General features: G+C 42.9%; 1 non-coding gene across 1 annotated transcript; it reads right to left on the reverse strand.

Annotated features, from left to right (window-relative positions):
• Window positions 1–4,905: 4,905 nt before the first annotated feature.
• On the reverse strand, window positions 4,906–4,987 carry TRNAS-UGA (transfer RNA serine (anticodon UGA)). The gene has a single exon. It is a non-coding gene; the product is annotated as a tRNA-Ser (tRNA).
• Between the last annotated feature and the right edge of the window lie 7,166 nt (window positions 4,988–12,153).

Raw genomic sequence — 12,153 nt, forward strand, 5'->3', positions numbered from 1 at the left:
CCAGCTGGAATGCTGGCAGGATCATGGGAAGCTAAGGGGTCATTGTAGGGAGTTTAGTCTTTATTGCAAGAGCACTTGGGAATCTCAAGAAAGGTCTTCAGAGCAGAGTTATTAGATCAAATGTGCATTAAGTATTTTTTTGGCTGTGTCACGTGGCTTGCTGGATCTTAGTTCCCCTACCAGGGATTGAACCTGGGCCCACAGCAGTGAAAGCAGAGTCATAACCACCAGGTAATTCCCAGTATATTAAATTTTTGAATTTTATTTTATGGACAGTAGATTAAAGGGGAGGAAGAGTAGATGGGGGAGACAGGAGGCTGAGAAGTAATCAGCCTGAGAGGTGATGTTGACTTAGATTGGGTGATGGTGGTAGATTTGGAACAGAGTGGATTCTGAGCATATTTAGGGGTAACCTCAGGGGCACTTGGGGAGGATAGATGAGGTGGGGAATAGGAAGTATCAGGATAATTCCAAGTGGGTATGTCCTGCTCAGTGGGTCGAGATGCTGCAAACTGGAAGCACAGATGGAGAAGGACCTGGATTTGGAAGGTGAGGAGGGATGGTTAAGAGTTCAGCATTTGCTTACAGATCGACTGATTACAATTTACAAAAAATTCTCTTCAGTTTATCTACACTGAAAAACTTTTCTGGGAAGTTGGAGGATTTATTTATTTATTTTTTTAAGGATTTATTTTGTATTAATAGAAGTGGATAGAGAAATATCTGAGGTAGGGGAAGGAGACTTTGGAATCATATTTATAACTTCCTCTGCCTTCTAAGAGGGGCTCTTTGATTGTTGGGCACACTGATGCCAATGCACAGGGATGAGACTTAATTACTCTGTATTATAAAAGAGTGAGAGAGCTGGGATCTTGGGGGAAAATCCTCAAGGTCATTCACCATATGAAGTTGGGTTGGAAATTGTAGGCTTCAGGGATGCACAGGAGAGTGAAGGTGCTGGGGAACTGGGATGAAGACAAAGGTGGAAGGAGAAGAAGTTGAGGTTGTGTCCTCTGAGGAGTGTGCTACAGAACCACTTCCACATCTCCTCCAAAATCTTCTGTGGATTTTTCTTTGCTCCCCACGGAGAGAGATGACATTCAGGTTACATGGAGGCCAGGGTGAAAGTGAACCACTCGTAGGGAGATGGGCATGGAGGTTGCCCAGAGAAATAGAGGTCTGTATGCACTTGCCTCCGGGTTCAGTTGGTTCTTTCAGTGCTACAAGACAAGGGAACAGAAGAAAAATAAAAAGATGGCAAGGAAAAAATAGGGAAAGGGAAGGAAATGGAAAGATAAGGAAGGGAGGAAGATGTTATATATTAAATTAACTCACGTTCATGCTAAGACAAAGGTTGCGTGTCTAAGTCGCTTCAGTTGTGTCTGACTGTTTGTGACCCTGTGGACTGTAGCACACCAGGCTCCTCTGTCCATAGGATTTTCCAGGCAAGAATACTGGAGTGGGTTGCCATTCCCTCCTTCAGGGGATCTTCCCAATTCAGGAACCCGCATTGGGAGGTGGATTCTTTACCACTGTACCACCTGGGAAGCCTGAGGTAAAGTGAAGTGAAGTCGCACAGTCGTGTCTGACTCTTTGCGATCTGTAGCCCACCAAGCTCCTCCATCCATGGGATTCTCCAGGCAAGAATACTGCAGTGGGTTGCCATTTCCTTCTCCAGGGGATCTTGCCGACCCAGGGATCGAACCCAGGTCTCCCACATTGCAGGCAGACGCTTTAACCTCTGCACCACCAGGGAAGCCCTTAAATACAGGAATCCAAGTATTAACATCAAAGATTTCAAGGGAGGAAAGGAAGCCAGGTTGAAAGAAGAAGGGGGAGGAGGCGGGAGGTGGGGGGTGAAAGGGGTGGCCTTACAGATGTCTCCTGCCACCTACAGATGCCCAGGCGTTTTGGGACTTTTCCCTGGGCCTCCAGAGAAGGGAGGATTGGAACTCGGCCCTATCAGCAATCAGACCAGACCAGAACCAGAATTTGAGTTCTCTGCCAAGAGGAGGTGATCAGTCTCCAATCCTCAGCTTAGGCTGAGGGCCCTTCGACCAGATTCCTGTGTCCAGGACCGGTGGACTAGAAAAACAGGGAAGGATAGGAAGGGTTAAGGAGAGGAAAGAGAGAGGGAAGGGGAGAGAGGTCAATAAAATCTCTTGTTCCTTACCGGTCGGGGCACTCTGGCCAGTCGTCCGCATCAGGGGGAGACCAGAGACAAAAGGGTCCCAGTTGTGGCCGCTGGGTCTGGTCCATTGGCAGGCAAGCTGGCCCCTGAGTACCCCGAGTGGTCAGGATGTCAATCTCAGCGAAGAAGAATCCCACCAGAGTCGCCATTTGTTGCAGGAAGGTGGACCCCTTCCAGGGCCCGAAACTGGGCTCTTGTCTAACACTCGGAAATGAATTGTCCGAGGAGACACATGTGCTGACAAAGCAAGAGATTTTATTGGGAAAGGACACCCGGGTGGAGAGCAGTAGGGTAAGGAAACCCAGGAGAATTGCTCTTGAGGCAAAGGTAAGTGGTCTTCAAAAGGAAGATAACAAGTTTGCTTCCCCCCCGCCATTTTTTCCAGGGTATTCTAGGGGTGGACTGTGGACTTGTGTGTTGATTCATATATTTATTCATTCCTTTATTAAAGATTTATAGAGTACCTTTTCTGTGCTAGTCAGGGATACAAAGATGAGACATGATCCCTTTTTACATTTGCAGGAAATTTACCGTTTAGTGGGCAGAGAGGCAAACGGGCAGAAATAGTTCAATGTGAGATTTGCTATAATAAGTAGTGAGAATAAAAGAATAAAAATGGGGCCTCTGGGGTCAAACCTGGAAGTTGCAGGAATGCTTTACCCAGAAGGTGACACTTGAAGCAAGAACATGAGTTTTCCCAGCAGGTAATGGTGAGGTGAAGAGAGAAGCTATATCTGGTGTTTGGAAGAAAAGAAATTGACTGGGCCTGATTTAAGCAGAATACTTACTGGAAGGAAATCAAATAGTTCATAGGATCACCAGGAGGGCTGCACAGCCACTTTTGGAAAATGGGACAGGAGTAAGTTAGGCTAGGCAAAGTCCAAGATCAATGTGGAATGACGACACTGTGGAATGACGACACTACTGTTGCTGCTGTTGAAGGACTGACTGTAAACTTCATTTGTAGCCTTGGTGCTGCTAACCTTCGCAATCTCTGCAGCTGCCACTGTGGCCTCTGCTTACCAACAGGGTGGATCCTTACCCTCTCTTCTTCTTTGCATTAATAGCTCTGATTGAAAGTTGGGGGCAGTGAGCACATCTGATTGGTTGGGCCTAGGTCACATGCTGCCTCCCTCTAACTAGGAAGGCAATTGTGTGTGAACAAGTGAAAAAGTTCAAAGATAAGAGCCATCAAACAGGGCTGGGAAGCCTTCTAATAACTCAAAAGGAGATGGAAGAGAAGGACGGGAAGGTTGGGGAGGCAGATAGGGGACTTATTTTGAAGGTCTTACGCCTAGAAATTTTGACTTTCCTAGTAGAAGAGTGTGGCAGAAACAGTTGATTGTCCACTCCATATCCATCCATTTTTCTTCCTTATCAGTGAAATTCTAATTTTGAATTGGGTAACAATACACTCAGTTTAAAATACTTATTTCATTAGAATTCCTTGTAACTGGTGGGAGTTGGACACAACTGAGCGACTGAACTGAACTGAACTGAGTGGTAGTCATGTTACACAGTTCAAGGAAATGAGATATAAACAGGGTTTTTGTCTTTTCGCTTTCTAGCTGAATATAGATGTGAGGTCTGGAGGTCTGGCAATCATCTTAGCACAATGAGACAACATGCTTGGAATGTGGCCTGTGCATTAAGAATGGCAGAGCAGAGGGACTTCCCTGGCAGCCCACTAGTTAAGACTGGTCCTTCCAAGGCAGGGGGCATGGTTCCCCTGGTTGGAGAGCCAAGATCCCACATGTGCCATGTGGACAAAAAATAAAATAAAATAAAAATGGCAGAAAAGAAAGCTGGAAAGAGCACTGTTCCATTGTTCCATTGGAGAGTTAACTGTTTCCAGATTTCTTGAGACAAACCACTTATGTGTTTAAGCTGCCAGAGTTGGTCCTTTTATTATTAAAAAACAAAACAAAACTGGGTAAATACACACATTTTAGAAAACTAAGTTAAACAAAAAACTATCTTTTAGGAAAACTAAAATTAAAATCCCCCCAAATTCCACCATCCAGAGATAATAATTACTGCTAACATTTTGGTTCTTTCTTTCCAGCCCCCATTTATTCTTTTTTTCTGCCATTCTTTCCACATAAATGATTATATAAATGAATTGTTTAACAAAAATGTGATAATAATATATATTGTCTTTCCACCTGTCCAACTTTTTGCATTTGGAAATATATTGGAAAAGTCTTTCCATGTCTGTAATATCATTTTAGTGGCTACATGCAGCGTTCCATCGTGCGGATCTACCTATTCTACTTTAGAAGTTGAACTTTTAGAAGTTTGCATTTCACACCACTTTTAGATGTTGTGAGGTGAAGGTGAAGGTGATTCTGGGATGGAAGGAGAGATAATATTAGGTTTGCCATCAGTTTTAATGAGATGATAGCTTGTTCAGGCTATCATAGCCTGAAAATTCTCACCAATATTTATCTTCATTTTATTTTTATTCTGCGAATGAGGAACAAGATTCTGAAAGATTAGCTTGCTGTTTAAGATAAAGAAAGACTATTTCCATTAGTGTGAACAGCGTCATGTTGACAGCACTGACACTTACTGGCTTTTCTTTGACACGTTTAATTTCTCTGTAGTCAGACCATTTAGCCGGCAGATACCGGAAATTCAGCTGAAGAAGGCGGATTATCATTTGAAGGTATTTATTAGAAATCGATGAAAAAAAGTGTGAAGTCAACCGCTTCCGCAGCGAGCAGGGTTCGAACCTGCGCGGGGAGACCCCATTGGATTTCAAGTCCAACGCCTTAACCACTCGGCCATCGCTGCCACGGCGAGAAAGGGAAGGCGGAGACACTTTAGTGTTAAAACTGAGCACATGCGCACCAGACACGCTAGTGGGCGGGGCCTACAATCTCCCCAAGGTCTGCAGTGAGAGGCTGTCGGGGCTCAAGTTGTAGGAGCTACCTCGTTAACGCGAAGAAATAATAAAATCTCCCTTAAGTAGTTTAAGTAAACGCCTTTAAGGGAGGATCTTAGAAATCTTTCCCTTCCATGTGCTTGGAAAATCGAAAATCGCCACTTAGCTTCCGGTCTCAGACCTGCTGTTTGCCCTCCCGCTTCCTCATTCGGTCACAGAGAGAGATCTGAAACAAATAACTCTCTCCTTCAGTGTTGCGGGCCCGCGCCCTGGAAAAGTTCTGCATCTTGGACTGCTTTGACCGCGGTGATCGCGTTTGAGCGCTCCTCTTTTTGCGGAATGATAGGGAGGAGTGCGGGCATGCATGAGCCCTCCGCAGCTGCCCCGGGGCTCGCCTCTCCCAGGCTCTTGCCCATGCAGTCTTTTCTCCCCATTGACCCCTTCGTTGCTGAGCCCTTCTGGAAGAAAATGTGCCCGATTGTGGCCTCAGTTTTCTCAGCTGACGGGGTGACTTGGGGATGCCTTGAGAACAAAGTTCTGCGAATTAGGTCTGCATTTTACCTTTAAATGCCATTAATTCCACCCCCCACCCCACTTGTTAAGTGTAGCTTCTGCACTGGGTACTTTAACTGCGTTATTTCGTTAAGGTTCTCAGAATCCGGTAGGTCTGAACCCTGGTTCTTACCTCAGACAACTGAGGCGGGACTGTGGCCCAAGGGTTGGCGCTGGGAATCCCAGGGTGCATGCAAGCACCTCCTACTCGCGCACTGTGGCGTCCTACTACCCGAAAGTTCTGTCTGTTGAAGGAAGATCTTCAGAAAACCATAGGAGGCCTTTTATTACTTTAAATTTCTGAACCTGTTCAGGGAAACGTTACCATCTTTCTCATGGTAATTTCTCACAGAAATTTTCACAGATGCAGAAATTTTCCTGGGCGTGGGCCGGGATTTCATAGTAAGGCTGGAGAACGAATTCTTGCCCTTTGGAAGACCAGATGTTAAGTGACCTCAGTTGAAAGTTGTGTGAATTTTCTTGAGATATTTTTCCAGTACCTTTCTCATCTAAACTTTTAAAAAAATAATTTTTATTGGAGTATAGTTTCTTTACAATGTTGTGTTATTTTCTGCTGCATAGAAAAGTGAATCAGCCATACATATATCCACTCTTTGGCTTTCCTTCCCATTTAGGTCACTGCAGAGCACTGAGTGGAGTTCCCTAGTGTGTATACACACACATATATGCGCTACTTTCTCAGTTTGTCCCACTGTCTTCCCCACCCTCTTCATGCTCACATGTCTGTTTTCAACCTCTGTGTCTCTATTCCAATCCTGCAAACAGGTTCATTAGTACCATTTTGCTAGATTCCATACATATGGATCTTCCCGATGCAGGAATTGAACCTGCATCTCTGATGTCTCTTGATTGGAAAGTGGGTTCTTTACCTCTAGTGCCACCTGGGAAGCCCAGTGCATTAATATATAATATTTGTTTTTCTCTTTCTGACTGACTTCACTCTGTATGACAATCTCTAGGTCCATCCACATCTCCACAAAGGATCCAATGTCACTCATTTTTATGACCGAGTAATTAATATCCCACTGTATATAGGTACCACATCTTTATCCATTCCTCTGCTGATGAGCATTTAGGTTGCTTCCATAGTCTGGCTATTGGAAACAGTGCTTCAGCGAACCTTTGGGTGCATGTGTCATTTTGAATTATGATTTTCTCTGGGTATGTGCCAAGTAGAGGTATTGCTGGGTCATATGGTAGTTTCAGTTTTAGTTTTTTAAGGAACTTCCATAAAGTGGTTGTATCAGTTTACATTCCCACCAACAATGCAAGAAGGTTCCCTTTTCTCCACAACCTTTCCAGCACTGTCTGTAGATGTTTAAAATGATGGCCATTCTGACAGGTGTGAAGTGGCATCTCATAGTAGTTTTGATTTGCATTTCTCTAATAATTAGTGATGTGATCCATGGGGTCGCAAAGAGTTGGACATGACTGAGAGATTGAACTGAACTGAACTGAATAATTAGTGATGTTGAACATCTCTTCCTGTGTTTGTCGGCCATCTCCCTTAGCTAAGCGCTGTACTCAATATGCCACCAAATTTGGAAAATTCAGCAGTGGCCACAGGACTGGAAAAGGTCAGTTTTTATTCCAATCCCAAAGCAGGGCAATGCCAAAAAGTGTTCAAACTACTGCACAATTGCACTCATTTCACAAGCTAGAAAGGGAATACTCAAAATCCTTCAAGCTAGGCTTCAACGGTCCATGAACTGAGAACTTCCAGATATACAAGCTGGACTTAGAAAAGGCAGAGGAACCAGCGATCATCAACCAGTGATCAACTGCTGACATCTGTTGGATCTAGAAAAAGCAAGGGAATTCCAGAAAATCATCGACTTCTGCTTCATTGACTATGCTAAAGCTTTGGACTCTGTGGATTACAACAAGCTGTGGAAAATTCTTAAAGATATGGGAATACCAGACCACCTTACCTGCTTCCTGAGAAACCTGTAGAGAGGTCAAAAGCAACAGAGCTGAACATGGAACAACAGACTGGTTTCAAATTGGGAAAGGAGTACATCAAGCCTGTACATTGTCATCCTGCTTATTTAAGTTATATGCAGAGTACATCATGCGAAATGCCAGGCTGTGAATGAATGAATCACAAGCTGGAATCAAGACTGCTGGGAGAAATATCAATGACCTATGACACCACCATTATGGCAGAAAGCAAAGAGGAACTCGAGAGCCTCTTGATGAAGGTGAAAGAGGAGAGTCAAAAAGTTGACTTAAAACTCAACATTCAAAAAACTAATATCATGGCATCCAGTCCCATCATCTCATGGCAAATAGATGGGGAAACAATGGAAACTGACTTTTTCTTGAGCTCCAAAATCTCTGTGGATGGTGACTGCAGCCATGAAGTCCAATGATGCTTGCTCCTTGGAAGAAAAGCTATTACAAATATAGACAGCATATTAAAAAGCAGAAACATCACTTTGCTGACAAAGGTCTGTCTAGTCAAAGCTATGGTTTTTCCAGTAGTCATGTACAGATGTGAAAAATTTGGACCATTAAGAAGGCTGAGCACCAAAGAATAGATGCTTTCAAACTGTGGTGCTGGAGAAGACTCTTGGGAGTCCCTTGGGCAGCAAGGAGATCAAACCTGTAAATCCTAAAGGAAATCAGTCCTGAATATTCATTGAAAGGACTGATGCTGAAGCTGAAGCTCCAATACTTTGACCACTTGATGTGAAGAGCTGATTTATTGGAAAAGACCCTGATGCTGAGAAGGATTGAAGGCAGGAGGTGAAGGGGATGACAGTGGAAGAGATGATTGGATGGCATCACTGATTCAGTGCATATGAATTTGAGCAAACTCTGGCAGATGGTGAAGGTCAGGGAAGCCTGGCATGCTGCAGTCCATGGGGATGTAGGTTCAGACACAACAGAGTGACAGAACAACAGCTTAACTAAAACAAGGTACTAAGTGTCTCAGTCCAGTTCAGTTCAGTCGCTCAGTCATTTCCGACTCTTTGCGACCCCATGAATTGCAGCACGCCAGGTCTCCCTGTCCATCACCAACTCCCGGAGTTCACCCAAACTCATTATATTGAACATAGCTGGTGCTTTCACATCATACCAATCTTTTTTAAGAAATGGGTCAACCACTTTCTTCTTGGCTCCCTTTTTGCCTCCTTTCATAAGGTGCTTGTTCTTGCTGACCGCCATGGTGCCGCTCAGAGAGCCAAAAGTTGAAGTCTTTTAAAAATTCCTTTCTTCTGTGTCGTTGAATGATAATATTTATGGAAAATTCTTACTCTTACCTAACTTCCCCTTCCCCTTTTAAGAATTTTCTTCACTTGCTTAAACACTTGACAGTAATGAGAGTTGATTATGGTTAAAATAGTTCAATCAGAAATTCTACTGAGGGTTTTTGTGTGTTTGTGTTGACGAAAGGAATGCTGCAAAGGAAAAGAATATTACAAAATTAATGTGCATTTGGTAAGAACAATTGTGAGTAATTTTTCTCTGAATCATTTAAAAAATGCAATACCTAGGTTTAACATTATTTTGATGATTTTTCCTCTGAATTTTAATTTTCAGCTTCTTTGAGTTACTGTAGGCTTTTAAAAAGCTTAAATTGCCTTTTAAAATGATTTATCATATTGCTAAAATGAGCCAGGAGGTCAAATTTATTATAGGTGTTATTTTTAAAAAGTGTGAATTTCTAAATTAGTTCTTTTCCAGCATTAGCTCTTTAGCCTTGCCATTTAATGCAGTGAGTGGCAAGTAACAGAAAAAAAATAAAATACATATGTTTCAACCCAATTATGATATGCTATCATTCAAGACAATAACATCATAAAAATTTGATTTTCAACTATGGACATTTTAGTTTGTAAAGGTCCCCTGTGATTCTGGTTGCCTCCTACTCCATACCACCCCCAGATTTTGTTCCTTTATGTGGTAGTTTTTATTAAGCTAATTTGCGTGTGGAAGGCAAATATTTGTGGCTTTCACTCAAAAACTTTCTTGATGCCACTTTCAGAAGCAGAATCCTGTGAGGGATAAGGCATATGTTTGGGAGCAGTGTGACATTTCTTTGTCCTTTTGTAACAAATCAAAACTTAATTTGAATTATTTTGATGATCCCCCCAATTTTAATAAATCAGAATTTAAATGTTGGAATAACATTAGAGCAAGTCCAATCCTTTTATTTTCAGATAGGAACTGTGGCCCATGAGTGGTTGCCCAAGGTCACACATCTAATTAGTGGGCAGATCCAAGACTATAATTTGTTATATTAGCCTACTTTGTTTACTAGATTTTGTTGCCCTCATGTTTTCTCTGTTAGTCTCTGGCTCAGTGACATGTAGCTCTAGAAGTGTGTATACGGCAGTGTGCATGCATGCTCAATCGTGTCTCTTTCCCACCCCATGGGCTGTAGCCTGCCAGTCTCCTCTATTCATGGGATTTTCCAGGCAAGAATATTGGAGTGGGTTGCCATTTCCTTCTCCAGAGGATCTTCCCAACCCAGGGATCGAACCTGTATCTCTTGCACTGGGAGGGAGATTAGGGAGCAAACAATAGGGAAGAGTTGTGAGTTGAACATTGAAAGCCTATTAAATATCAGATACTGAATATATTGTGGTGGATAATTTTTGCTTTTCTTTTTTCCAGTATGCATCCTCCAAACTGATGATGACACTTCAATTGTGCTTAAAGAGGATGGATCCTCCCCCATTGGATGTGGACTTACTTCATCTGTTAGTCAAGGTATTCCATCCTGCTCTGGTTAAGGGGTAGGCATGGGACTTGGTTTTCTATTGTTGAATAATAGGTTATCACAAACTTAGTGGCATAAACAACATGAATTTACTATCTTATGTTTCTGTGGGTCAGATGTGTGGTCACGGGTTGACTGTGTCCTCTGCTTAGGGTCTCACCAGTTTTCAAGGTGCTGACTGAGACTTTGTTCTTATCTAAGGCTTGGGATCCTCTTCTAGGATCACTAGTTGTTGCCAGAATTCAGCTCCTGTGGTTTCAGGACTTTTTGGCTGTCAGTGGAGGACCTTTCTTAGTTCCTAGAGGCTGCCCACTTACCTTGCCATGTGGCCCCCTCTACAACATGGTAGTTGGGGTTTTCAAGGCCAGCAGGAGAAAACTGCTCTCTAGTTTACTACAGTAGAGTTTTATATAATATAATGTAATCACTGCAGTGACTATTGCATCATACCACAGATCCTGCTCAAGTGAGGGGGTTATACAGGCTGTGTACAGTGTGGGCAGGGATCTGGGGAGCTCTCTTTGAATTCTGTCCACCAGACAGCTCAAGCTGGGCCAATCAGACTCCATAAGAATCCCTGTTCTTTCCATTATACAATTGTATTTTTATGGGCATCCTACACAGCACACAACCAACAAAGGTCCATCTAGTCAAAGCTATGGTTTTTCCAGTAGTCATGTATGGATGTGAGAGTTGGACTATAAAGAAAGCTGAGTGCTGAAGAATTGATGCTTTTGAACTGTGGTGTTGGAGAACACTCTTGAGAGTCCCTTGGACTGCAAGGAGATCAAACCAGTCCATCTTAAAGGAAATCAGTGCTGAATATTCACTGGAAGAACTGATGCTGAAACTGAAACTCCAATACTTTGGCCTCCTGATGTGAAGAACTGACTCATTGGAAAAGACCCTGATGCTGAGAAAGATTGAAGGCAAGAGGAGAAGGGGACAACAAAGGATGAGATGGCTGGATGACATCACCAACTCTATGGACATGAGTTTGAGTAAGCTCTGGGAGTTGGTGATGGACAGGGAAGCCTGGCGTGCTGCAGTCCATGGGGTTGTAAAGAGTCGGACACGACTGAGCGACTGAATTGAATTGAACTCAGCACTGCACAGTACATATGGTAACCAATGATAGGTAATCAGAGTGTGGAAATTTTAACTTAGCTGCTTTTTGTGCCTTTGTACTTCATTTAAAAGGAAGAGAATTGGTAACAACTGCAGAGTTTAAGAGGCTTAGCCACCATTCAAGATTCTTGAATTTAATTCTATACTGATTGGAGAATAAACCTAGCTGTACATTTGTGACAACATATGTAAGGGGCTTAGTTCAGAATGGCCAAAAAATTTACTGATTTATTGGCAGCAAAACCCTGATGAAAATTTAGTTGTTAAATTACAGACATCTTGAAAAGTGATGTAAATAATTCTCTTGAAAATTATTCCTTTGCAAATGACTGTATTTTTGCATGTGTGTGTGCTCATTCGTGTCTGACTGAGTCTCCGTGGACTGTAGCTTACCAGGCTCCTCTGTTCATGGGATTTCCAAGGTTAAAGAATACTGGAGTGGGTTGCCATTTCCTCCTCCAGGGGCTCTTCCTAGGGATGGAACCTGTGTCTCTTGCATCTCCTGCATTGGCAGGCAGATTCTTTACCACTGAGCCACTTGGGAAGCCACCAACTGTGCTTTTAAAGTCTAAGCAATTAATTGTGGATTGCTTTTTGATCATTAGATTGCTTATATGTATATATTTTAAAGAAGACTGGAGATAT

The sequence above is a fragment of the Budorcas taxicolor genome, chromosome 5, assembly GCF_023091745.1.
Source record: "Budorcas taxicolor isolate Tak-1 chromosome 5, Takin1.1, whole genome shotgun sequence".
Taxonomy (NCBI): Eukaryota; Metazoa; Chordata; class Mammalia; order Artiodactyla; family Bovidae; genus Budorcas; species Budorcas taxicolor.